Genomic DNA, 5,457 nt, shown 5'->3' with positions numbered 1-5,457 from the left:
CTGGAACCATGCTCATCCTCCAGGCGGCGAAAAGGAGCATTGCTTTGGTTACCGAATGCCATAGAAAAATATTATAGTTTAATATGTCGTTCTGCCCCTGAACAAGGCAGTTAACCCACTGTTAAAAGCCGGTAGGCAGTCATTGTAAATACGAATTTGTTCTTAACTTACTTGCCTGGTTAAATCAAAAGGAAACAATGGCTTCAGTCCAAACACTTAAAAGACAAACTCCTCAAATTAATTGGACACTGCTGGTGCCGTCTGACGAGTACACACTTGCTAGGTGAGGAAGGAATGATTCGTGCTTTTAAACCCACATGTACTTCCTGTATTGATTTGTTGTTAAGAAAAAAAATGAAGGATTTTTTTTTTTTAATGGCTCGCCCTTACACTCGTTCATCCCGCGAGGATTGTGTTTTCAGCCACCGGTAGCTACAGTAAATTGTGATGGCATGTATATAATTATTAATATATGCTTACTGTGTGATAGCTAGCAAATCAATTAGCCAAATAACGTTAGCCTGCCTAGCTGGAACTTCTGAAGCGGTTCCAGTGGTCTAAGGCACTGCATCTCAGTGCTTGAGGCATCACCACAGACACCCTGGTTCGATTCCAGGCTGTATCACAAACAGTGGTGAATGGGAGTCCCATAGTGCGGCGCACAATTGGCCCAGCATTTTCGTGGTTTGGCCGGTGTAGGTCGTCATTGTAAATAAGAATTAGTTCTCAACTGACTTGCCTAGTTAAACAAAGGTTAAATGAATACAAGTATTGGGGCTTCCCAATATACTGAGGATGGAGCTATTTGGAAGAGGGGAAGGAATATCTCTCATGTGACCAAATCTATTCAACAAGCTATGATGGATGTTGAAAGATGGTTCAGTTTTAAAATGTCAGCGGTGAAATCTTGCTGTATGTTCTTCTCGAAGAAGAAAGTTGCTGATAATATACCGTTGTTTCTGTATGGACAGCTTATGGGGAGGGTTTTTAAGTACAAATATTTAGGTCTATGGTTCAATGAGCGATATACATTTTGAAACAAAGTGTAAGAAGGTGGTGAATCTTATGCGTTCGAGTAGGGTGCAAACAATCGTTGATGGATATTTTATAGAGCTCCGATCAGGACGACAATTGATTACTGGTGTATAGTTTATGAAACAGCAGCGAAGACTTGGCTTCAGAGGCTGGACAGAATCCAGTACATAGTTTTATATATGTTTTTAAGGATACGTAATGGTGCATTTTAAATCAATATCCTTATGTTTCTTACTTCTGGAGGCAGGTGAGATGCCTTTGGAAAAACAGCAGAAAAAATAGTTATTAGCTTATTGGGTTAGGCTGTGAGGTTGACCATCCCACTGCTACTGTTCTAGGTGACTGTTGGGAATATACTAATAGACAAGGCAGTGGTTTTGGTTGGACAGTTGGAAATGCTTGCAGATGAGAGTGGTTTGAGGTTGGCCCTTCTGTGGTGATAGAGAATGTTCCTCCATGGTTACTCCCAGATCCTGTTGTTGATCCAACCTTGGTAGAGAAAAGGAAAGATTGGTCAGAAGTCAGTGATATAGTGAAACTGATTGACAAGTACATTGGTAGAAGATTTTATGCATTTTTTTGCACTTTTCACAGATGGATCCAAGGACCCAGATAGTGGGTCGCTCAGGAGCGGGTGTTTACATTCCTGAATTTGATGTGCAGATATGTTGAAGACTAATAGACAAATTGTCAGCATACTCAGTTGAACTGTTGGCGATAGTAGTTGCCCTCTAGTGGGTGGAGGACATACAACTTGTCAGAATTATGGTGGGCTCAGATTTCCTGTCTGTATTGAATTGTTTATCATCTGGAAAATCTAATAGGAGTGGCCTACTATTGGAAGTAATAAGGTTATTTTGCAGAATTGAGAGACTGGGTGTGGTAGTGAGATTCTGCTGTGTCCCAGCTCTTTCGGGTGTGGAAGAGAATGAAATTGTAGACCAGTTAGCCAAAAGTGCTTTAAAACAAGATATAATTGATACTAATGTTCCACTGGTTAGAGGTGAGGCGAAATGTAAGATTAGAGCCATTTTGATAGATGTGTGGCAGAAGTGATGGGACTCTGAGCCCAAGAGCCGGCATTTACAGAATATACCCTCCAAAGAAAGGTCGGTGGACCAAGATTCATAGGTCTGATTAGGAAGGAAGAGGATGTGTTTGCTCCAGGACATTGCACTCGTCATTACAGCTGGTTGGCAAGCATGTGAATGGTTTGTCTCAGGTATGGTCATGAAATAGTGGAGCATGTGTTACATTGTTGTAAGTATGTTGACGAGAGGGAAAGATTGAAGTGTAGGGTCATTGAGGTTGGTGGGGTTTGGAAGGAATTTTAGTGATTGGGAAGGGTCTATTGGAAGTTCGTAGGGCTCTTTTTTATTTTATCAGAAGTACTGAGTTAGGTAAGAGGATTTAGACTTGTGGCGCTAATGTTGTAAACCGTGATTGACTACACACTCCAGCACAGTAGGTGGCGGCAAACGTTTGTTTGCAGACCGCTATTATATAATATAAGAATAATCACAGGAGTTGTGGAAGCGCGCTTCTGAAAGTTTGTATTGTTACTAAATAAATTGGCATCAGACCATACGAGCAGGAGGTTCATCATGCCTGTCACCTGTGCAGTAAACGGCTGCACCAACAAGTTTATCAAAGGGTCAGAAATAAGATTTTACTGGTAAGGAGTAAAGGACTTCAAACTATCGTTAGCAAACTCTTTCTTCAAATGTTGCATTGGTGCACTGCTCTGCTACTTTCCTCAAAGGCTGCAATGTATGCTTGTTTTCATTATTGCGTTTCAAATTGTTGCCTTTTTTACTGGAGAGACTAGTCAGTGAAAATGAGTGTAAGGGAGAAGGTAATCCAGCAAAAAGTAGTGTCATTCTGTAAATGGTGCAAGACACAGAATTTAGTTACTTGCAGGAGGCAGGTCAGAGAAAACGGACAGGGCTGTCATACGTTCCCGTTTTTGTGTAGTTGCAGACAGACTATAGGGGCGAAGAGCAAAGTGTATGACAGCAAAGGGCGCCTGCTCTCCTGCGGCAAGGACATGTGTGACTGCCTGGACGCGGACTGCATGGGCTGCTTCTACCCCTGCCCCGAGTGCAGCTCTCGCAGGTGTGGCGTGGAGTGCCGCTGTGACCGCAAGTGGCTCTACGCGCAGGTTGAGGCGGGGGCGAGATCATCCGCAACAAGTACGCTGGCTAGTCTCCCCCACACTTAGACCTTCAACTATGACTGTTGTTGAGATCAATAATATATATATATATATATATATTTTATTTTTTTTTTTTTCTTCTGTAGAGCGAGAATAAGAAATGGTCTGAAGTTGCCAAAATATAAACTTGATTTGATTATGTATCAAGAGTAAATGAATAAGAAATAATACTCCCACAATGGTTTCAACCAGGTGTTATAGACACTGCATATGTAGTTTAATTCCTGTACAGAGGTTCAATTCAAGAAAGTGTATGGACATACACATCACCGGTGCCTCGCTACGAGAACTCATGCAAGGGGGAAAAAAGGTATATGACCTTTTTCGAAAGTATGCATGCGTGAGGAATTTTCTATGTTTTGTTTTCTGCATTATGGTTTTTGAAATTTTCCACTTGTTTTGATTAGTGATTTACATATTTGTTTTGTGCCCACAGCTGTCAATTACATTGGTCTTAAATCATTATTAAAATGTTTCGAATAATTATCGGTGATGTGACTGGTGGCTTCTTCAGTATTGTATGTGTGGTTTTGCATCAATTTCTTCAAATGTCCACGAGGTGTTAAGCGGCTAAAACTAGTGTGCTGCTTTACCACAGATGAGCTCCAATAAAGGGTGTTTTGTGCAATTTCAAAATTATTTTCTGTGACATATTAGGTCTATTTATGGGTAGTGATAAATGACCCATAGTCACAGTGGTGTAAAAATACTGGGAAGTACTGCTTTAGTATTATTTTGTTCTGTACTTTACTATATCTTGACTACTTTTACTTCACTACATTGCTAAATAAAATAATGTACTTTTTACTCTATACATTTTCCTTGACACCCAAAAGTACTTGTTACTTTTTGAATGTGTAACAGGAAAGAAAATGGTCTAATTCACACATTTATCAAGAGAGCATCCCTACTGCCTCTGATACGGCGGACTCACTAAGCACAAGCTTCGTTTGTAAATTATATCTTAGTGTTGGACTGTGCCCCTGGGTATCAATAAATTAAAAAAGAACACGCGGCTCTGGTTTGTTTAATATAATTGTCTTATTTATACTGTTACTTGATACTTAAGTGTATTGTACCAATTACATTTACTTTTGATACTTGAGTATTTAAAAGCAAATACTTTGACTTAAGTGTTTTATTCTGTGAGCACATCAATGATGGCAACAGTATCATAAAATAGTCCAACTGTTGCTTTACATAGGGTGTTGGAGCAGCCACAGTTCAACTCTACAGTATTACGCTTCTAGTGGGTTAACTACACAGCTGGGTGTTGCCATGCTTATGCGATCATAGTTGGAGTTGTCTGTCTTGCATTTGATGCAGTCAGCTTTTGGCAACAGGTATGATGTAGGGGATGGCCCCAGATGGACAGCCTTTCAGGTCGACCTCGTAGGACCACTCCTTGAAGTTACACACCCCCTGGGAGCGTGGCAAACATTTGCTCTGATAGTTCAGATCCTGTCAATGACCGCATTCATACCAGTAAGTTGAAACACTGGCCTGGTCCCAGATCTGTTGTGATGTATAGTCAACTAATGGCATGGCAATAACCATAGGACTTGGCAAGACAGCTCAAACCAGTCTGCATTTTTTTTATTGCATGATTCATTGTGCTACTCTTCTGCTGCCATTGTGAGCTACACAGAACACAAATATAAACGCAACTTGTAAAGTGTTGGTTTCATGAGCTGAAATAAAAAAATCCAGAAATGTTCCATACACACAAAAAGCTTATTTCGCTCTAATTTTAAGCACACTTTTTTTTTTTGCATCCCTGTTAGTAAGCATTTCTCCTTTGCCGAGATAAATCCACCTGATCGGTGTGGCATATCAAGAAGCTGATTAAATAGCATGATCATTACACAGGTGCACCTTGTGCTGGGGGGCATTAAGGCCACTTTAAAATATGCAGTTTTGTCAACACAATGCCACAGATGTCTCAAGTTCTGAGGGAGTGTGCAATTGGCATGCAGACTGCAGGATTGTTGCCAGAGAACTGAATGTTAATTTCTCTACCATAAGCCGCCTCCATCGTTTTAGAGAATTTGGCAGTACGTCTAACCGGCCTCACAACAGCAGACCATGTGTAACCATGCCAGCTCAGGATCTCCACATCCTGCTTCTTCACCTGCAGGATCATCTGTGGGGGTGGGAGGCAAAGGAGTATTTCAAATCAAATTTTACTGATCAAATACACGTGTTTA

At 40.8% G+C, this 5,457-nt stretch overlaps 1 pseudogene; it reads left to right on the top strand.

Moving 5' to 3' along the window:
* The first annotated feature begins 2,639 nt into the window (after positions 1 to 2,639).
* On the top strand, positions 2,640 to 3,240 carry LOC139412399 (ARL14 effector protein-like; annotated as a pseudogene).
* Positions 3,241 to 5,457: the final 2,217 nt, after the last annotated feature.

This window comes from Oncorhynchus clarkii, chromosome 6, assembly GCF_045791955.1.
Source record: "Oncorhynchus clarkii lewisi isolate Uvic-CL-2024 chromosome 6, UVic_Ocla_1.0, whole genome shotgun sequence".
NCBI classification, from domain to species: domain Eukaryota; kingdom Metazoa; phylum Chordata; class Actinopteri; order Salmoniformes; family Salmonidae; genus Oncorhynchus; species Oncorhynchus clarkii.
The sequence above is the reverse complement of the archived record's forward strand: the minus strand, read 5'-3'. Positions and strand labels throughout refer to the sequence as shown.